General features: G+C 46.8%; 2 non-coding genes across 2 annotated transcripts; both read right to left on the minus strand.

The window, feature by feature from the left end:
* Positions 1-6,604: 6,604 nt before the first annotated feature.
* On the minus strand, positions 6,605-6,676 carry trnae-cuc (transfer RNA glutamic acid (anticodon CUC)). The gene has a single exon. It is a non-coding gene; the product is annotated as a tRNA-Glu (tRNA).
* A 7,816-nt stretch (positions 6,677-14,492) lies between these two features.
* Positions 14,493-14,564, minus strand: trnaw-cca (transfer RNA tryptophan (anticodon CCA)). The gene has a single exon. It is a non-coding gene; the product is annotated as a tRNA-Trp (tRNA).
* Between the last annotated feature and the right edge of the window lie 8,073 nt (positions 14,565-22,637).

Here is a 22,637-nt window from a genome sequence, read left to right on the forward strand (position 1 = left end):
CCCTCTAATGTATGATGACTTACATGGAAAATTCTTGTCTGTTTATAATTTCATTTTAAAACAAAGGAATGTGTCAACCATGTAGAAATATAACAAGAACAACAAATTGAGAAGTTAACTGGTAATGAACAGGACCAGAATGCTGAGTCAGCCTGACCTCCAAGGCTGAGAGAGTTCTCCCAGATGTTGAAGTTACACCAGTGCCTTTTACTCTTGCAGCTTCCCCAAAAGTTTGTCCCTGATGTAAGATCATTCAATGACCCGAAGTACGAACTGTTTTTATCTCCATAACTGGTGCCAGACTTGCTGAGTAATTCCAGCCCTTCTGCTCGACCCTTTTATGGGATTTGAGCTTCCCTAAGTCAGTGTAATGAAGAACTGCAGATGATAGAGATCTGAAACAGAAAAATGCGTCAAATGCTGGAGAAACTGAATAGGACTGGCAGCACATGTCGATAGAGAAGCAGAGTTTGCATTTCAAGTGCTGTGACCCTTCTTCAAAACTGTTCTGGACTCAAGCTAGGATATTGTCTTTGTGTCTTTCTCTCTCTCTCCACCAGTGTTGCCAGACTGGCTGAGTTTCTCCAGCAATTTCTGTTATGACACTTTCACAAGCTTGATATTTGTTATCCAACCCTAAGTGCAAGGTGTCTTGCTTGTGCCAATTCAGAGGGCAGTTTAAGAGTCAACCACATTGCTGTAGGTCTGGAGTCACATGTTAGACTGACCATGCAAGGATGGCAGTTTCCCTCCTGAAAGGACATTGGTGAAAATGGGTTTTTAGGACAATTGACGTCAGTGCCATCGATACCATACTGAGACTTACTTTGTGTTCCCCATTTATGATTTGAATTATTCACATCTTACCTCTTGCTGTAGTGGGATTTGAACTCATGTTCCCTGGATTACTCATACTGTGACGTTATGACTACACTGTTGTTTCCCATTCTTTGCTATTTTGTGTTTGTTGTTCACGTCTTTGTCCTCTGATGTTTGGGAAATTGAACCTGTTTAAAAGATTGCCCTAAACTTGTCCCTTTGACCAAGTATTTGGTCACCTGTCTCATCTGTGCTCCGGTCTTGTGATTTTTAAAGGAATTCTCATAATGTTCATGTGAAGCACTTTGAGATAGTTAACTGTACCACAGGTATTATTTGAATGCGGCATGTGTCCCTATCTTAATATCTGAAAGTACAGGGTCATATTTTAAATGTAGAAGACAAAACTGAGGATGATTGATTTTCTTTCTGAGGGTTGTGTGTCTTCTTCAAAAGGCAGTGGATTCAAAATCTTTAAGGCAGAGGTAGATAGGTTCTTGATAACCAAGTGGATGAAAGATTGTCGGGGATGTGATGGAATGTATAGTTGAGGTTGAATTCAGATCAGCCATGATCTTATTGAATGTTGCAGCAGGCTCGAAGTGCCGAGTGGCCTACTCCCACCCATTATATGTTTGTATCAAGCAGTCTGTGTCTCCCCTCTTATAGCTATGAACTGGGTAATTCCTTTCCAATATTGCCCCTTGTAGACAGTTAATTTCACACCGATGGCCCCCTATTGGGAGCAGGCACATTGTTGCAATTGCAGTATTTCTTGTGTTAATTTTGTTGCTTCTTACTCTGTGTTGCTGAGAATCTTCGAAATAAAAACCAAAACACTTATATTGTTATCGCATGAATAGAAGTGTAGGTTTGGATGTAACATTGTTGAATTAGCCATTCCTATCTTTTCCAGAATTCTGTGATTAAGGCCCTCGAGTCTGGTTTCTACCCCTGAAACAGTTCATATCAAGGTCATATTTGACATCCCTTGTAAAGGTGACAGGGATGAACATTCCCTCGTCGACCTGCGGACAACCTTGATCAGGGTTAATGATAGTACTGACCCTCTCCAGCATCACTCTATCCTCTGGGAGGGTATGATTTTAGCGTCTTCCGTTCTTATTTGTTTTACCGTAGCTGCTGGTGTTGGCATCTATACTGATGATATCCAACTGTGCCTGAACACCACTTCTCCCCCGACTCATCTGTCATTCATGATTTTCCAATAATCTCATCTGAATGCCTGCCCAATTTCCAGCATTGGACAACCATAAACATTCCCTTAGTTAAATATTGTGAAGTGTGAAGCCATTATTTTAGTCCCCAAATTCGACCTGAGCCCCCGTCCCCCCGTCCCCCGCCCCCCCCCCCCCGCCACACCCCCACCCCAGTAACTCTGTTGACAGCCTTCATGTCACATTAAAACTAGGAACGATAGATTTGTGAAGAGTCGGGGGATGAACAGTTGCAGGAAAAGGGCAGGAAAGTGAATGTGGGGAATGCCAGATCACCCAGAATCCTACTGAATGGAGAAGCAGGCTCAAGGGGCTGAATGGCATATTCCTGTTCCTATTTCTTATGGTTCCCGAGCCCTTCCCTCTGATACAGGACACTGACTTCAGTATGTGCCATTACTGAGAGTGCTGATGTTCCATTGTGTAATATCAACAACTTAGCAGCTGCTAAAACCTCTTGCTCCTTTGTTACCTCTGAACACAATAAGCCAATGTGTTTAGGGGAGGTGATGGCCGACTTTATTGTCACCAGACTATTCACCCAGGTAATGTTCTAGGGACTTGTGTTCAAAACCTGCCACGGCAGATGGTGGAATCTGAATTCAATATAAATCCGGAATTAAGAGTCGAATGATGACCTCGTTGTGGTTTGTTGTAAAAACTTATCTGGTTTCCTGCTGTCCGAACCTGGTCTGATCTACATGTGATTCCGATCCACTGTCAGCTGGTTGAATCTTCACAGCCCTTTCAATCAAAACCTCCACTATAACCTCCCGACTTTTATACTCCATTTAAAGGTCAATCTCCCTTTTGCCTTCCCTATTAGTCGCTGTGTTCCCAGAAGCAGGATTGTGGTTCAGTTTAAAGTCGGTCCTATATCTCTGATTACATCGATACACAAGGCAGTGAAGAAAGGTTTAGGCACACTAACCTTCATCAGTTCGGGAATTGAGTATAGATATAGTTATGTTGTCGTTGTACAGGACGTTGATGAGGCTGCACCTGGAATATTATGATCAGTTTTGGTCCCCTTGATGTTCTGACTTCTGACTTCTTCAACTCTGGGTTTGTGTTGAACTTGATGGGATACTTTGTGCAACTCAGCACGTTTAAACAGTATCGCTCAGAGGGATTCATGTGAAACTTTTCAGGAGGTGAGCTCAACAAGATTGAAGTATTCAAAGTTACTTGGACTCTATTTTAAACTTAGATCAGGACTAGTATCAGAGTCACATACAGCATGGAAAGAGACCCTTTCGTCCAACTTGTCCATGCTGACCTGATATCCTAAATTAATCTAGTCCCATTTGACAGCACCTCACCCAAATCCTGTGGCAGCTCCTTTCATATAAGTACCAACCTCTGCATGAAGAGGTTGTCCCTTTAATATATTTCGCCTCTCACCCTACACCCATGCCCTCTAGTTCTGGACTCCCCCATCCCAGGGAAAATACCTTGTCTATTAACCTGTCCATGCCCCTCATGATTTTGTAACCTGTATTAGGTCACTCCTCTGCCTCTGATGGTCCAGTGAAAACAGTCCCAGCCTATTCAGCCTCTCCCTGTCGCTCAAATCCTCCAACCCCCAGCAACATTCCTGTAAATCTTTTCTCACAGAGAAGTCAACGTTTCAATCATGAAGAAGGGTTAATTCCCAAACCGCTGACTTCTCCACATCCTGGTGCTGCCTGGCTTGCTGCATTCTCCCAACCTCCTGCTTGCCTACTTCGGGTTGCAATATGTAGTGGCTCAGTGTTTACCACTGCAGGCTCACCGTGCCGGGGACCCAGGTTTGATTCCAGCCTTGGGTGGCTGTGTGTGAGGAGTTTTCATATTCTCCCAGTGTCTGCGTGGGTTTTCTCTGGGTGGTCCTGTTTTCTTCCATCGTCCAAAGATGTTCAGGTCATGTGGATTGGCCATGCTTAATTGCCCATAGAGTTAGGTACATTAGTCAGAGGGAAATGGGTCTGGATGGGTTACTCTTCGGAGGGTCGATGTGGACTTGTTGGGACAAATGGCCTGTTTCCACACTGTAGCTAATCTCATCTGCACTACTTTTGTCACTAACGTATTGCTGAGTAGACCCGATGGGCCGAATGGCCTCACTTCTGCTCCGATGGTCTTGCGGTCTTACTTTTCTCTGCATCATTTCATTTGGCAATGTGCAGTCCCTGGCTCAATGAGCAGCAGTTTCCAATGAAAGCAAAGCTCATATGTTGGTTGAACTCCTCCAGTGTGGAAACAGGTCCTTCAGCCCAACACATCTGCACAGATTCTCCGAAGAGTAACCCACTCAGATCCATTTTCCTACCCTCCATAAATTGCACACAGACCCCCAAGGGTAGAAGTATTCCTGGGTTCCTGGTGCCATGAGGCAGCAGTGCTAACCCTGAGCCACCATGGGGTTGTAGTTGTAGGGGGTGGGACAGGCAATTGCAGTCCATCAGAAAACAAAAACAGCCCACCTACTCTCCCACTGCACCCACTGTCAGAACTGGCACCAGATTCAGTCCTGGGGGGTGACCGAAGGCAGCGTCACTGGTGGGATCTGATTGCTGGGAGCGTTGGTGCCCCCGCTGGTGCTTCCGCAAGTTGCAGGAAAACATGATCCTCTTCCCACACTGGGGCCAGCTGAAGGGCCTCTCCCCCGTGTGGACACACTGGTGCTTCAGCAGGGCGGAGGAATTGCTGAAGGACTTCCCGCACTCAGGGCAGCAGAAAGGCCTCCCCTCTCCACCCCCCATCCCCCCGTGTGGACCAGCTGGTACTTCAGCAGTGTGGAGGAGCGGGTAAAGCCCTTCCCACACTCGGGCAGGAGAATGGCATCTCCCCGGTTTGGACGGACTGGGACATCAGCAGGGCTGAGGAATTGATGAAAGCCTTCCTGCACTTCGGCAACTGAACGACCTCTCCCCTATGTGGACCCACCCATGGGGCAGCAGGTCGGAAGAAAGAGCAAAGCCCTTCCTGCACTCGGGGCAGAAGAACGGCCTCTCCTCAATATGGACCCACTGGTGTTTCAGCAGGTGGGAAGAACTGCTGAAGGCCATCTCGCACTTGGGGCCAGAGAACAGCCTTCCCTGGTGTGGACCAACTGGTGTGTCAGCAAGGCAGAGGAATCACTGAAGGCCTTCCCACACTCAGGGCAGCAGAAGGGCCTCTTCCTCTCTGTGGACCCATTGGTGCTTCGGAACCATTTCAAATTTCACAAATTCCGTCTGATAGGAGGGAGACTAGAATTGTACACAATATTTCAAATGTGGTCTAAAAAGTGTCCTGTACAACCACAACACAACCTTCCAACTCCAATACTCAGTCAGAGGATTGCGAAAGCTTTCAAAACCCACAAAAAACAAACAGGAAAGAATGGAGGGTCAAACCAAATTTTTGAGAGTCACCTTGAAATATCAATGAGAAATCGGCAGAGAGGGTTTATTGGGTACCCGTTCTCCTTAAAAATACACTATATATGTAATTCTCTTGTGCTCTTCGTAGTTTCTCTGTGCTGCAGTGTGAAGTGGCTCGTTGAAATAATCTCCTGATGCAGCTTCGTTTGTGGGTGTTGGGATGATTGCTTCTGCAGTTAAGTATTTGGTTTGGGTCTGTTGTTTTTCTGTAGATGCCAGTTTGAAGTTCCCCATTGACTGTTCGCTCTACTGTGACATCAAGGAATGGCACTTTGTTGTTGTTCTCCTCCCCGTCAAACCAGGAGCCCCCCTTAGACCATAGTCTCACTACTAGGAACACCAATATACAGACGAGTCAAAGGCCTCCACTGAAGGCTAAAACACCGAGTCGAAGATTCACTCCACTCCATTTACTCCATCCAAGAATTCCTGAACACCAAAGACACTGAGATTGAAGAGGATGGATTAATGTTGTCCTTTGACATAACAGTCCTGTTCACATCCATTAACATCAACGTGGCCAAAGAAAACTGAAGACACGACTCGAAGAACCAAAGACACAAACGCAGCATCAACTTCATCAGCAAAGATAGCACTGTCAAGCTCGTGGAACTGTGCCTTACCATCCACTTCATATTCAATAACAAGCCCTACAAACAAATCAACGAAATACGCACGAAACCTCCAGCATCAGGATTCCTAGCAGAAGCAAGAATGCAGAGACTCGAACAAACAGCCCTTCCAACGATCCAACCCAAACTTTGGGTCCGCTACAGCGATGACACTTTTGTCATCAAAAAAGGAAACAAATTAGAGGAAACCTACAACACCATCAACAATCTCCTTACTGGCATAAAATTCACAAAAAAGGAGAACAACAACAAAGTGCCATTTCTAGATGTCACAGTAGAGCGAACAGTCAATGGTAAATTCAAAACAGCGTCTACAGGAAAACAATGCATTCGAACCAAGAACTTAACTACAGAAGCAATCACCCCGACACACACAAACATATCTGAATCAGGACACTATTTCAACGAGCCACGGCACACTGCAGCACCCAGGAACTACGAAAATCAACAAATAACTGTACAGAGAATTTCAGAAGAACGGGGAGCCTATAAACCCCCTGAAAACAGGTTCCCTGACCGGGAATCGAACCCGGGCCGCGGCGGTGAGAGCGCTGAATCCTAACCACTAGACCACCAGGGAGATACAAGCGCCGCTTGATAGATCTACTGAAAATTACTTCCCTGCCCGGAAATGGAATCCGCGCCATGGTCGGTCGTCGGCTTTCACCTGTGTATCCAACAATGTCATTTCTTGTATCCATTGCACCTGATGCAGTCTCCTCGACATTGGGGAGACTGGAGACTCCTCGCAGAGTCAAGTCACAGCGCTTGAGGGAACATCTCCAGGACACCCGCACCAATCAACCCCATCGCCCTATGGCCCAACATTTCAAACCCCCTCCCACTCTGCCGAGGACATGCAGGTCCTGGGCCTCCTCCATCGCCGCTCCCTCCCCACCCGATGCCTGGAGGATGAACGTCTCATCTTCCGCTTGGAGTAAATTCAACCCCAGGTCATCAATGTGGACTTCATCAGTTTCCTCATTTCCCCTCCCCCCACCTTACCTCAATTTTTTTTAGATTACTTACACTATAATCTCTTGATATTTATTCTGTGTCTTACCATCCTACTCAACAGCAACCTGATGAAGGAACAGCGCTCCAAAACCGAGTGCTTCCAAATAAACCTGTTGGACTATACCCTGGTGTTTGTGTCATTTTAAAACTTTGTTTCCAGTGAATACAGCCCGCACCTCCCTCTGTTGCCAGTAAACTTTGCAATGCCAATGAAACAATAAGCTTGCAGTCCTAAAAAATTTACAATTTCGAACAATACCATCTACTCATTCACTGTTTCTTCTGAGACACGACATTGGAAACTCGGTGCTGGTGGCTGAAAGAAATGAGAAGCTGTTGGATCTCCCAGCTTTCAATGAGAGTTTAAGCCTGACGGAAAGTTCAGGTAACCTTCACTGCGACCCAACTTTGTTGCAGCTTCAGATCTCCACATCACAAGGCGTACAAAAAGTAGCTTTTCTAAAATAAAAGTGCACACGCTCACCCCCACTCCTCCCACCACACTTTCTTTATTATTGGCTAGTTGAGTTGTCCTTTTGTAACTGGATCCTTCGTACAGCCGGGTAAAGCATGCAGCTGGGACGACTGTGTGAATCCTTTCCTGCAATGGCAGTTTCCATCACTGAAAAGGACATGAATAAATCAGCCGTGTTTTTGCCCTCTAAAAATGGTTTCATCCTTAGCTTCTGGAGTCCAGATTAATGACCGAACCCAAATTCTGCCATCTGCCGCCCCGGGATTCGAACCTGAGAGTCCCCAGAGCTGGGTTGTTAGCGGCGCTCGGCCATCGCTCCTTCCATCCCCCCTGCGATGGCACGTGAACGCGCTGGTGCCTCCGCAGGTGGGAGGAGGAGCAGGTGAAGCCCTTCCGGCACTGACAGAAGGTGAACGGCCTCTCTCCGGTGTGGACCCACTGGTGGGTCAGCAGTGCAGCTGACTGAGTGAACCCCCTCCCGTACATGGGGCACGTGAATGGCTTCTCTCACTTGTGGACCCACTGGTGCGTCTCCAGATGGCTGATCCGACTGAAGCCCTTCCTGCACACCGAGCAGGTGAATGGCCTCTCCCCGCAGTGAATACGTCTGTGGGTTTCCAACACGGATGGGGAAGGGAATCCTTTCCCTCAGTCCCCACATTTCCACAGTTTCCCCATTGGGGGAGCTTTCCTTGTGTTGGTCTGGGTTTGAAATTACAATCAGAACGGGGACATAGTCTATCCCCACCGTCAGGGATGAGACTTTGATTCCCCCAAGCTGAGTAAATGGTGTGAAGCACTTTTCACAGTCAGCGCAATGAATCTCCCTCACTCGGTGTCTCAGTATTCTTCCTGCCACACCAGTGTCCAAAATCTCTCAAGCAAACAAAAGCAACCATGTCTTCTTGATTGGAATGGCTGCTGATATTCAAGTCCCAATGAATCAAGTGGCTCTGTCAGAAGTTGATGTATCATTTGTTTTCAGATTTCTTTCGGCATGTCTTCCTGCAAAAAAAATCACAAAATAAGTGGTCATTGTCAGTACACTTTAACGAACATAACATAGGTGGCAGTTTGTGTAGTTTGCCAGATGCCTGGTGATCACATAATACCCAGCACACAGAAACCTGAAATCCCTCATGCAGCCAGATAGGCTCAGGTGTGTTTAGAGGAAAACTTCATTCAAATCTAATCTAATCTTAAACTAAATACGTGTACATATATATATATCAATATGCCAATCCTTTCAATGCTGCTCAGTTCCATGAGAAACTACACTTTTAATTGTGAACATGAGGAAAAAAGCAATCATTTTCCAGGGTGCAAACTGCATACGTGTCAAACTGAGGGAATACACAAGGAAAATACCTAAAAGGGAGATAGAAAGTATTTGAGCACCTTTGCAGAATCTGCTCCCTCTCTGGATTCACTCCAGTTGCTTCAAGTAAACCTCCCTGGGGGTCACACAGCCCTGCATCGGGAAGCACTGGGATGGTCAACTACGACCAGTTTACATGGAGAACACATCTCCACAATAAACAGCCTCGAGACAAACTTCCCTTCCTTCCACTTAAAGTTCAAGTCCCCTCAAAGCGAAATTCCCCAGGTAAGTTTGGAAGAATTTCTTCCAGGTGTTCACTAATCATTTCTATGAGCACTTTGTTAAAGTTTGAATATTGCCAGTTTTGAAAATTAGTGATTCTGAGCGAAGTCACAGTTCGAAAAACAGAATGTGGGAATTTAGACAGAGTTTATTTTTGCACATCGACGATATGTCTGCACAACAACATATGACACGACAGCAGAGAAGATCTCCTGACGTCATTCTCAAACGTGCCTGCCACACCCCAGATGAAAAGCTGAATACTTCTCTGAAAAAACTGCCGAGCAATGCAGGAGAATGGCACAACGCGTGCGTGTTGGGACCGTAACCCAAAAGAGAGACCATTCTCTCCTATTCATTCAACGTCGCCTTTAGCAGCTTTCCCGTATAACGGCGCTCTGTTCTGCACCTTGTCTTCACATCCGCTTCCCAAAAAAAGCTTCGACATAAATATTTCACAATGATATACTGGCCCAATGTGTACAGTTGAGCTGACAACCTCTGAGTGGTCTCCTGTTCTCTGTATCCTATGTTGAGGAGGGCAATGCTTGTCACTGGCCACTCGGGTGTCAGAGAAAAGCTTCGAAACAGTGGAGGGAGCCCGGTTCCTGGGGACGGGACAAACAGCAGCAGGGAGACAGAATGAGAAGCAGCTGTTCAAGAAACTCTTCGTCACTTGCAATTCTGAGAGCAATGTCAAATGTATTTCACACTAAGCAAGTGTCAGCTGGCTCAAGAGGTGTGTGGTGGATGAGGAATGAACCGCTCTTTGGCTTGTTGGTCTAGGGGCATAATTTTCCCAGAGAGTCTTTAACTGTACAGACTTGTGCGCGGTCGGGGATTCAAATCCCAGACGAGGCTGCGTCTCTTAACTTGATTTGTGCAAAAATGCCCGATTAATTTTCTCAAAAAGCACCTTCGTGAAACGAGGTTGGGCTGCCTGGACGACGAATGGGGCAGTGAAATGGTTGGAGATCGCTTTGAACAGGTTGACGTGAGTGGTGCGGTGTGTGAGGAATGTCAGCAATAAAGGTAGATTGAAAAATTGGGCCAGCTCTCCTCGGAGAACCGAAGTTTTCCAAGTCAGTAGGAGCCTAGAAACAGGAAATAATGCTGTGAAAATGCTCCCATGCCTGAAAGGATCTATAGTGATTCGGCAGAGATTTAAAGTCACGAAGACGAGCGAATGCAGTAGACGAGGTTGCGGAAAATGTGCAGGTAAAGTGCTGCTTCACCTGAAAGGTATGTTCTAGTCTGGAAGGATATTCAGGAGGGAGCAGGTAAATTGTGCTTCCGAGTAAAAACAGAATGTGGCAATTTAGACAGAGTTAATATTTGCTTGTCGGCGATATGTCTGCCGGTGCGTGATGGGAGCATAAGCCAGAAGGGAAACCATCTTCCCTGAGAGTACTCTGTTCAGCATCTTGCCTTTCAAACTACTTCCTGAGTGTCTACATGCCCAGTATCATACCGATACTGTCGCGAAACTCACACCGTTCAAATTACGTGCTTTTGGAGGTCTGAGTGGTCTTCTCCTGTTCTTCGTCGGTTTCCCATGAACTGAATCGCAAAACCACTTCTCTGAGATGCCAATGAACTGATAACATTGAAACGCATACCTTGTGGTTTCGTGCCTTCCCTGCAGTAGTTCGCCAAGTCCGTTCCGACGTGAATGACAAGACGATCCGCATGTCAGAAACCGCATCCCGGGGACAGAATGACAAGCAGATGTTCTGGAAACTCTTTGCTGCTTGCAATTCTTGGAGCAAAGTGGAATGTATTTCACACTGAGCAAGTTTCAGCTGGCTCCGAGTCTCCAGTGTCGAGGTTAGCAGCTTTCCCGTATAACGGCGCACTGTTGTGCACCTCGCCGTATCATCTGCTTCCCAAAAATCTTCGACGTAAATATTTCACATTGATACAAAGGCCCAGTATGCAGAGTTGAGATGACACACCCGTGGAGGTCTGCGGGGTCTTCTCCTGTTCTCTGTACCCTATGTTGAGGAGGGCAATACTTGTCACTGGTCACTCCGGTGTCAGAGAAAAGTTGAGAAAGAAAACGGTTTAATTTTCTGCCAGTAGAGAGGACCCGGTTCCTGGGGACGGGCAAACGGCAGCAGAGAGACAGAATGAGAAGCAGCTGTTCATACAGTCATAGAGATGTACAGCATGGAAACAGACCCTTCGGTCCAACCCGTCCATGCCGACCAGATATCCCACCCCAATCTAATCCCAGCTGCCAGCACCCGGCCCATATACCTCCAAACCCTTCCTATTCATATATCCATCCAAACGCCTCTTAAATGTTGCAATTGTACCAATCTCCGCCACTTTCTCTGGCAGCCCATTCCATATACGCACCACCCCCTGTGTGAAAAGGTTGCCCCTTAGATCTCTTTTATATCTTTCCCCTCTCACCCTAAACCCTAAAGCCCTCTAGTTCTTGACTCCCCGACCCCAGGGAAAAGACTTTGCCTATTTATCCTATCCATGCCCCTCATAATTTTGTAAACCTCCATAAAGTCACCCTCCAACCTCCGACGTTCCAGAGAAAACAGCCCCAGCCTGTTCAATGTCAACTGGAACTTTACTCTGAGCAAGACTCAGCTGGTTCAAGAGGTAGGGCGGGGGCAGGGACGCCTGCGCGCCAACCGTGTGGCTTGTTGGTCTAGCGGTATGATTCTCGCTTTGGGTCTTCGTCGACGCAGACGTGCGAGAGGTCCCGCGTTCGAATCCGGGACGAGCCCGAGTTTCGTGAATCGCGCGAAAGTTCTCGCTTAATTTTCTCAAAAAGCACCTTCGTAAAACGAGGTTGGGATCCCTGGAGGACCAATGGGACAGAAAGCAGCGAAGTGAAATGATTGGAGATAGCGTTGAATAAGTTGACGTGAGTGGTGCGGTGTTTGAGGGATGTCAGCGATGAGGGTCGATTGGAAATTTGGGACAGCTCTCTTCGGAGTACAGAAGTTTGAAATCTGGCCCTATTGAAGCTTTTCAAGTCATGCGAAGTCTAGACCGAGAAAGTAATGTAGTCAAAATGTTCCCACGCCTGAAAGGATCGGCCACGATTCGGCAGAGTTCTCAAGTCATGAGGAAAAGAACTAAAAGTGACATTAGGAAGAATGCTTTCGTACAGGGAGTGGTTGGGGTCAGTGAATCCCTAACTGACACTGACAAAGAGGCAGATTCATTAGACGCAAACGGGAATTCGGTGATCATGTTTAAAGTAACAATTTGCAGAATTACATGGAGAAGGCAAGAGAATGATACGAATAGAGACCCACGTTTACTTATTGTGTCGACCCAGCAGAGCGAAGGTGGGCCGCATGGCGTCTATTCAGAGTGAAATCACAAGAGAATGTGGGAAGTCACAAAAAGTTGATATTTACACAGCCTCCATACGTCTGCGCAACACCATATAAGACGACAGCAGTGAAGATCTTTGACATCAGTCTCGAACGTGCATGCCACGCGCCAGACGAAAGGCTGAAGGGACCTGTGGAGCAGCGCGTTGTGCGTCGGAGTAGAGTGGCGCAGCGGGAGCGTGCTGGGCCCATAACCCAGAGGTCGATGGGGCGAGACCATCCTTTGCTCTTGTTCAGTGCTTCCTTGAGCGGCTTTTCTGTGTGATGGTACTCTGCTCCGCATCTTGCCTTTCAAACAACTTCCTGAGCGTCTGAATGCCCCGTATCATACTGATACTGTCGCGAAACTCACGCCCTTCCAGTAACGTGCTTTTGGAGGTCTGAGTGGTCTTCTCCTGTTCTCAGCTGCTTCGGGAGGCTGCTGTACCCATGGCTGGTGGCTCGTTCGTCTGGGATATGATTCTAGCTTTGATCTTCGAGCATATGCAGCCGTGTGAGAGTTCCCGCGTTCCAATCCCAGGCGAACTATCATCCTTAAATTGACCTGAGCAAAAATGCCCGATGAATTTTCTCAAAAGCCGCTTCGTTAAATAAGATCGGACTGCCTGAATTAGGGACGGCACAGAGCTGCCATTGCAGTGAACACGGCGAAGGGAATCACTTGTACAAAGTGAGAACAAGTATTGCAGATTTTTCGCCCGCGCAATCCGAGTCTGAATGAATTCTCCACCTGTATTACGCTCAATTCTGAGGGTGATACTTCAGGAAGCGGGGAAGTGAAGTAATTGTTGAACCAGCAGATCTAAGGTGGGCTGCGTAACCTCAGTCTGCACAATTTCTGATTCTGAGTGAAATTGGAGTTGGATCAATAGAACGTAGGAAATATGACAACGGATATATTCTGCCCAACAGGATACCCCATCACAGCAATGAAGGTGTTTGACATCATTCTCGAAGGTACATGCCACAATGCAGATTCAAAACCGAGTATTCCTTTGAATTACTGAGTAATTTGTTGACAGTTATTCAGTTGAGGTGAGCGGAGTTGCGCATTGGGAGCCACTCCAGTTGATAGGTCGAAGCCGTTTTCTCCTGTGTGACAGTCCCACCTGCACTCCAATTTGCTGTGCTTCCAGTCAGTAGATGCAGATTACTATCCCATACTGATACACGGGCCACGATGACCCAGCTGTGGTGACAAGCTTGTGAAGGGCTGAGTGCTCTTCTCCTGTTCTCTGTCGGCCTCCTATGATCCGAATCATCCAACCTCTCTTCTCCGAGATAGGAATAAACTGGTGAAGGTGAAACACATCAGCTGCGGCGTGTCCCATACGCAGGAGGCCCTGCAGTAATTCCCCACGCTGTTTCACACAGCAGCATCCTCTCGGTGAATTACACTTGGCAAAAAAAAGATTGAACCAAATCAGTGTCCGCCATTGGATTTTACTGACACCGTTTATAAAATTCAGGCTCACCGTTAATGTGGAGAGGGACCGTCAGACTGTAGTTTCTGCTCCTTCTGTTGAATAAAGATAATTTTAACTGTGTCCAGTGAGAGGAAAGGATTTGCTGTTGGTGGGAAACATTTCTATCTGAACTCGCTGTCACTCTCCTGATAGATTGAAACATAAAGCTGGGAGTCTCTGGATTATGTTGTAAAAATATCGGTATTGTGTTATTCACACTACGCTGTCACCAACTGAACGAAGCGGCTGCCAGAGGGAGACGGCTCTGTTTAAATCCCGTGATGAACTGGGGGAGCTGAGCATTTACCCAAACAATGGGCACACCACCTCCCTGACACAGTGTTCACAAATCAAACTGACAGCAAAGCTTCACGTGTGATCGAAAGTTTCCGTCAAGAAGATTTGACTCAACAGGTATCCGGATTGAACGTGCTACTTTCTTGATTTGAAATGGAAGAAGTTGACGTCAGTGAGCCTGACGTGATTCGAACACACTACCTTCTGATCTGGAGTCAGACGCGCTACCGTTGCGCCACAAGCTCACGGATGACTTACTAGCTCTATTCATGCTTAAGGGAGGTGATCGCACTGCAATGATTTTACGTTATGAGGAACAACGGAGATCAACAGTTCATGTCTGTTCTGTCTCTCCCCCTTCTCCTTCTGTCTCTCGAAACAATTTCCAACTCTACCTCAATAAAAATCTGAAAGAACTGCGGATGCTGTATATCAGAAACAAAAAACAGGAGGTGCCGGTGACCCTTCCACAGAACAGATGGTGATTGGGAAAACGTTGGTTTATATGCAGGAGATATTGTGGGAGGAAGGCGGATGCAGTAAATGATAGATCAGGACAGAGCCCAAAGCGAGGGAAGAACTGTTGGACAGGAAAGGGAGTTGATAACGATCTGCGTGGGAGGGTGAATGGAGACTGTTCGTGGCCAAGAATAGGTAGTGTGTAATGACAGACTGTGTGATAACAATGCTTGGTGTGTGTGGAAGGGACGAGGATACTATGGATTTCAGGCCCTAGAATTATTGAATTCGATATTGGGACCGGAGGATGTATGGTCCCCAAGTGAAATATTCGGTGCTCTTCGTTCTGCTGGTGCTGAACTTCGCTGGAACACCATAGCAAACCTGAGACATAGATATTGGCCAGGGAACAGGGGAGGGTGTGGAATTGGCAGGCAACTGGAAGCTCAGGTTCTTTTTGCGGGCAGAACGTAGATGTTCTGTGCAGCAGTCACCCAGTTTTAGGCTTCGTTTTCCCCATTGTAGATGAGACCACACTGTGAGCAGCAAATGCAGTAGATTGGGTTGTAGGAAGAGCAGGCAAAGTGCTGCTTCACCGGGAAGGTAGGTTTGGGCCCTTGGATAGTGAGGAGGGAGCAGGTAAATGGGCTGGTGTCACACATTCGGCAGTTGCAAGGTAAAGTGCCGTTGGACTATTGGGTTAGGGTTGATAGGAATGAAGGGAGAGTTGACCCAAGCTATAACTCCTGCCCATTGACTTATCCGCCAAATAGAGAAATTTGTTAAGTGTGTACTAGGAAATTTTCTAATTCACAATGAGGATCTACATACTGGCGAGGGTGCAAAACCTAAGGGTCAGCGACCATAATTCTATTAACATTACAATAGTGATTGAAAATAATATATCAGATCTAAAGGTTGAAGTTCTAAATTGGAGGAAGACTCAAGTATGAGGCAAGATCTTTCAAAAGCTGATTGGGGGCAGTTGTTCGCAGGTTAAAGGACTGCTGGAAAATGGGAAGCCTTCAAATATGAGATATCAAGAATCACACACACAGTATATTCCTGTTCGGGTGAAAGGAAAGGCTGGTCGGTGTAGGGCATGCTGGATGACCAGAGAAAGTGAGATTTTGGTTAAGATAAAGAAGGATGCACACGTCAGGTATCGACAGAGAGATCGAGTGAATCCTAAGAGAATAAAGGCAGAACGAGCATACTTAAGAGGGAAATCATGAGGGCAAAAAGGGGATATGAGATAGCTTTGGCAAATAGAGTTAAGGATAAGCCAAAGGGTTTTTTTTATAAATACGTTAAGGACCAAAGGATAACAAGGGAGAGAATAGGGCCCCTCAAAGATCAGCAAGGCGACCTTTGTGTGGAGCTGCAGTAGATCGTGGTGGGGTGGGGGGCGGGAATACTGAACGGATATTATGCATCAGTGTTTACTGTGGAGAAGGGCATGGAAGATATAGAATGTGAGAAAGTAGATGGTGACATGTTGAAAAAATGTCCATATGGCAGATGAGAAATTGCTAGATATCTTGAAATGCATAAAAGTGGATAAATCCCAAGGACCTGATCAGGAGTACCCTTTCACTCTGTGGGAAACTGGGGAAGTGATTGCTGGGCCTCTCAATGAGATATTTGTGTCATCAATAGTTACAGGTGAGGTGCCGGAAGGCTAGAGGGTGACTAACATGGTGCTACTATTTAAGAAAGGCGGTAAGGAAAAGCCAGGGAACTATAGACCGGTGAGCCAGACATCCGTGACGGGCAAGTTTTTGGAGAGAATCCTGAGAGATAGAGTTTACATGCACTTGGAAAGGGAAGAATTGATTAGGGATAGTCAGCATGGCTTTATGCTTGGGAAATCATGTCTTACGAACATGATTGAGTTTCTTGAAGAAGTACAAAGTGGATTGATGAGGGCAGAGCAATGGATGTGATCTATATGGACTTCAGGAAGGCGTTCATCAAGGTTCCTCATGGGAGACTGGTGCGCAAGGTTTAATCGCATGGCATGCAGGGACAACGAGCCATTTGGATACAGAACTGGCTAGAAGAAAGAAGACAGAGGGTGGTGATGGAAGGTTGCTTTTCAGACTGAAGGCCTGTGACCAATGGTGTATCACAAGGATCGATGCTGGGTTCGCTAGTTTTTGTCAGTTATATAAATGATTTGTATGTGAACGGAGGAGGTATCATTAGTAAGTTTGTAGATCACACCAAAATTGGAGGTGTAGTGGACAGCAAAGAAGATTACCTCAGATTACAACGGGACGTTGATCAGATGGGCCAATGGGCTGAGAAGTGGCAGATGGAAGTTAATGTAGATAAATATGAGGTGCTGCATTTTGGAAAACCAAATCAGAGCAGGACTTTTACACTTAATGGTAAGTTCCTTGGAAGTGTTGCTGAGCAAAGAGACCTTGGAGTTCAGGTTGATAGTTCCTTAAAAGTAGAGACGCAGGCAGATTGGGTAGTAAAGAAAGCGTTTGGTGTGCGTTCCTTTGTTGATCAGAGCATCGAGGATAGATGTTGGGAGCTCATGTTGCCACTGTACAGAATTTTGGTCAGGCCACGTTTGGAATATTGCATATAATTTTGGTCTGGTTCCTATTGGAAAGATGTTGTGAGACTAGAAAAGGTGCAGAAAAGATTTACAAGGATGTTGCCAGGATTGGAGGGTTGGGCTATAGGGCGAGGCTGAATAGTCTGTTTTCTCTGGAGCGTCGGATGCTAAGGGGTGACCTTATAGAGGTTTATATAATCATGAGGAATATGGAGAGGGCAAATAGAGAAGTTCTTTTCCCTGGGATGGGGGAGTCCAGAACGACAGGGCATAGTTTTAGGGATGGGAGGGGAAAGATATAGAAGGGACTTAAGTGGCATCCTTTTCACGCAGAGGGTGATGCATGGATGGCATGAGCTGCTGGAGTAAGTGATGGAGGCTGTATCATTACAGCATTTAAAATGCATCTGGATGTGTATATGAATAGGAAGGTTTTATGGGGATTTGTGCCAAGTGCTGGCATATGGGACTAGATTAGGTTAGGATATCTGGGCTGCATGGACGAGTTGGACCGAAGGGTCTGTCTCCGTGCTGCACATCTGTGTCACTCTGTGAGACTCCATGGGATTCTCTCGGAGAAAGTCAGGACTGAAGATGCTGGAGATCAGAGCAGAAAACGTGTTCTGGAAAAGCGCAGCAGGTCATGCAGCATCCCATGAGCAGGAGAACCCACGTTTCGGGCATGAGCCCTTCTTCAGGAATTTTTAGCTATAAACTATAAACATTCCCTTAGTTAAATATTGTGAAGTGTGAAGCCATTGTTTTAGTCCCCAAGTTCGACCTGAGCTCCCCCCTCCCCCGTCCCAATAACTCTGTTGACAGCCTTCATGTCACACTTAAAACTAGGATCGCTGTGCTCTTCCAGCACCACTAATCCAGTATTTGGTTTTCAGCATCTGCAGTCATTGTTTTTACCAGATTCGTGATCAGTCGGGGGATAAACAGTTACAGGAAAAGGGCAGGAAACTGCATGTGGAGAATGTCAGATCAGCCACAATCCTATTGAATGGAGAAGCAGGCTCAAGGGGTTGAATGGAATTTTGCTGTTCCTATTTCGTATGGTTCCCGAGCCCTTACCTCTGAAACAGGGTCCTGGCTTCAGTATGTGCCATTAATGAGAATGCTGATGTTCCCTTGTGTAATATCAACAACTTAGCAGCTGCTGAAACCTCTTGCTCCTTTGTTACCTCTAAACACAATAAGCCAATGTGTCCAGGGGAGGTGATGGCTGACTTTCTTGTCACCAGACTATTCACCCAGGTAATGTTCTGGGGACCTGGGTTCAAAATCTACCACGGCAGATGGTGGAATCTGGATTCAATATAAATCTGGAATTAAGAGTCTAATGATGAAACTGTTGTGGTTTGTTGTAAAAACTTATCTGGTTTCCTGCTGTCCGAACCTGATCTACATGTGATTTCAAGATCCACTGTCAGCTGGTTGAATCTTCACTGCCCTTTCAGTCAATTCTTAAAGCTCACCTTTTTTTTTAACTACGATGTTGCCAGAATGATTTATGGACGGCATAGGCTGGGACTTTTTTCACTGGAGTGTAGAAGGTTGAGGATGGAGGTTATGGAGGTTTATGAAGTCATCAGGGACAACGCTAAGGTGAATAACCACTGTCTTTTCCTGAAGGATAGGGGAGTTCAAAGTTTGGGAGTATATTTTTAAGATGAGAGATTTAAAAAGGACGGGGGTGGGGGCAACGTTTTTTACATTGAAGGTGGTTCGTGTGAAGAATGAACTGTCAGAGGAAGTGGTGTATGCAGGTAATGTTACAATGTTTAAAATTATTTGGATAAGTACAAAAGAGCCAAACACAGGCAGGTGGGTCTAATCGTCCCCCAGATATTCAAAGGGACAGCTAGTCAGAGGGGGGCAGGGCCACGCCTATCGTTGTTGTGTGGCATGTGTGACAGCTGCAACAAGACGTCCCAACTCATGTGCTCAATGCTCTGACCAATGAAAGCAAGCATGCCAAAAGCCTTCTTTACCACCCTGTCTGCCCACGACCCCATTTTCTAGGAGCTAATAACCCGCAACCCTAGATCTCTCTCAGTTCTGGTTTCCTTGTAGTTCTGACTTCTGACTTCTTTATTTATGTTGAACTTGATGGGATACTTTGTCCAACTCAGCATGTTTAAACAGTATCTCTCAGAGGGATTCATTTGAAACTTTTGAGGAGGTGAGCTCAACAAGATTGAACTATTCAAAGTTACTTGGACTCTATTTTAAAGTTACATCAGGACCAGTAGTCAGAGACACGTACAGCATGGAAACAGACCCTTTGGTCCAACTTGTCCATGCTGACCTGATATCCTATATTAATCTAGTCCCATTTGACAGCACCTGACCCATATACTCTGGCAGCTCATTTCATATATATCCCACCCTCTGCATGAAGAAGTTGTCCAAGTAATATATTTTGCCTCTTACACTAAACCTCTGCCCTCTAGTTCTGGACTCCCCCATCCCAGGGAAAAGACCTTGTCTATTACCCTGTCCATGCCCCTCATGATTTTGTAACCTCTACTAGGTCACTCCTCTGCCTCTGATGGTCCAGTGAAAACAGTCCCAGCCTATTCAGCCTATCCCTGTAGTTCAAATCCTCCAACCCCCAGCAACATTCCCGTAAATCGTTTCTCATAGAGAAATCAACGTTTCAGTCCTGAAGAAGGTTTAATACCCAAAACGCTGACTACTCCACATCCTGGTGCTGCCTGGCTTGCTGTATCCTCCCAACCTCTTGCTTGCCTTCTTTGGCACGCAGTATGTAGTGGCTCAGTGGTTACCACTGCAGCCTCATAGTGCCAGGGGCCCAGGTTTGATTGCAGCCTTGGGTGGCTGTATGTGAGGAGTTTGCACTTTCTCCCAGCGTCTGTGCGGGTTTTCTCTGGGTGATCCTGTTTTCTTCCATAAACCAAAGATGTGCAGGTCTTGTGGATTGGCCAAGCTTAATTGCCCATAGAGTTAGGTACATTAGTCAGAGGGAAATGGGTCTGGATGGGTTACCCTTCGGAGGGTCGGTATGGACTTGTTGAGACAAATGGCCTGTTTTCACACTGACGCTAATCTCATCTGCACTACTTTTGTCACTAACGAATGACAGAGTTGACTCGACAGGCCGAATGGCCTAACTTCTGCTCTGATGGTCTTGCGGTCTTAGGTTTCTCTGGATCATTTCATTTGGCAATGTGCAGTCCCTGGCTCAATGAGCAGCATTGTCCACTGACAGCAAAGCTCACAGGATTGTAGAACTCCTACAATGTGGAAACAGGTCCTTCAGCCCAACACATCTGCACTGATCTTTCGAAGAGTAACCCAGTCAGATCCATTTTCCTACCCTCCCTAAATTGCACACAGACCCCGAACGGTGGAATTATTCCTGGGTTCTTGGTGCCATGAGGCAGCAGTGCAATTCGTGAGCCACCATGGGGTTGTGGTTGTGGGGTGTAGGGGAGGCAATTGCAGTCCAACAGAAAACAAAAACAGCCCACCTACTCTCCCACTGCACCCACTGTCAGGACTGGCAGGATGATCAATCCTGGGGGGTGACCCAAGGCAGCGTCGCGGGTGGGTTCTGTTTGCTGGGAGCGTTGGTGCCGCTGCTGGTGCTTCCACAAGTTGCAGGAAAATATGAACCTCTTCCCACACTTGGGCGAGCTGAAGGGCCTCTCCCCAGGGTGGGCACACTGGTGCTTCAGCAGGGCGGCGGAATTGTTGAAGGCCTTCCCGCACTCAGGGCAGCAGAATGGCCTCACCCGCTCCGCCACCGCCCTCTGCCCCCACCCTCCCCGGGTGGATCAGCTGGTGCTTCAGCAGTGTGGAGGAGCGGGAATAGCCCTTCCCACACTCGGGGCAGGAGAACGGCTTCTCCCCGGTGTGAATGGACTCATGCCTCAGCAGGGCTGAGGAATTGATGAAGGCCTTCCTGCACTTAGGGCAAATGAACGACCTCTCCCCCATGTGGACCCACCAATGGGCCAGCAGGTCGGAAGAAAGAGCAAAGCCCTTCCTGCAATCGGGGCAGAAGAACGGCCGCTCCTCAGTGTGGACCCACTGGTGTCTCAGCAGGTGGGAAGAACTGCTGAAGGGCATCTCGCACTTGGGGCCGGAGAACGGCATTCCCCGGTGTGGACCAACTGGTGCGTCAGCAGGGCAGAGGAATCACTGAAGGCCTTCCCACACTCAGGGCAGCAGAAGGGCCTCTTCCCCTCTGTGGACCCATTGGTGCATCAGAACCCTTTCAAATTTCACAATATCCTTCTGATAGAAGGGAGACCAGAATTACACACAATATTCCAAAAGTGGTCTCACCAATGTCCTGTACAGCCACAACATATCTTCCCAACTCAGTCAGAGGATTGCAAAACCTTTAAAAACCCACAAAAATCAAACAGGAAAGAATGGAGGGAAAAAACCGAATTTTTGAGAGTCAGCTTGGAAGCATCAATGAGAAATCGGCGGACTGGTTTTATTGAGTACCTGTTCTCCTTAAATACACTATATACGTATTTCTCTTTTGTTCTTCGTAGTTTCTCTGTGCTGCAGTGTGTAGTGGCTCGTTGAAATAATCTCCTGATGCAGCTTCGTTTGAGGGTGCTGGGATGATTGGTTCTGTGGTTAAGTACTTGGTTTGGGTCTGTTGTTTTTCTGTAGATGCTAGTTTGAAGATCCCCATTGACTGTTCGCTCTACTGTGACATCTAGGAATGGCACGTTGTTGTTGTTCTCCTCCTTTTCAAAGAAGGAGCCCCCCCCCCCCACCCCTCCCACCCACTCAGGCCCATTCTTTCCTGTTTGATTTTTGTGGGTTTTTAAAGGTTTCGCAATCCTCTGACTGAGTTGGGACACGAATATACAGACTAGTCAAAGGCCTCTACTGAAGACTAAAACACCAAGTTGAAGATTCACACCACTCCATTTACTCCATCCAAGAATTCCTGAACACCAAAGACACAAAGATAGAAGGGGATGGAATAATGATGTTCTTTGACATAACAGCCCTGTTCACATCCATTAACATCAACGTGGCCAAAGAAAACTGAAGACACTACTCGAAGAACCAAAGATACAAACACAGCATCAACTTCATCAGCAAAGATAGCACTGTCAACCTCATGGAACTGTGCCTTACCACCCACTTCATATCCAGTAACAAGCCCTACAAACAAATCAACGAAACACCCATGAAACCACCAGTATCAGGATTCCTAGCAGAAGCAATAATGCAGAGACTCGAACAAACAGCCCTTTCGACGATCCAATCCAAACTTTGGGACCGC

Source organism: Chiloscyllium punctatum, chromosome 36 (genome assembly GCF_047496795.1).
Source record: "Chiloscyllium punctatum isolate Juve2018m chromosome 36, sChiPun1.3, whole genome shotgun sequence".
Taxonomy (NCBI): Eukaryota; Metazoa; Chordata; class Chondrichthyes; order Orectolobiformes; family Hemiscylliidae; genus Chiloscyllium; species Chiloscyllium punctatum.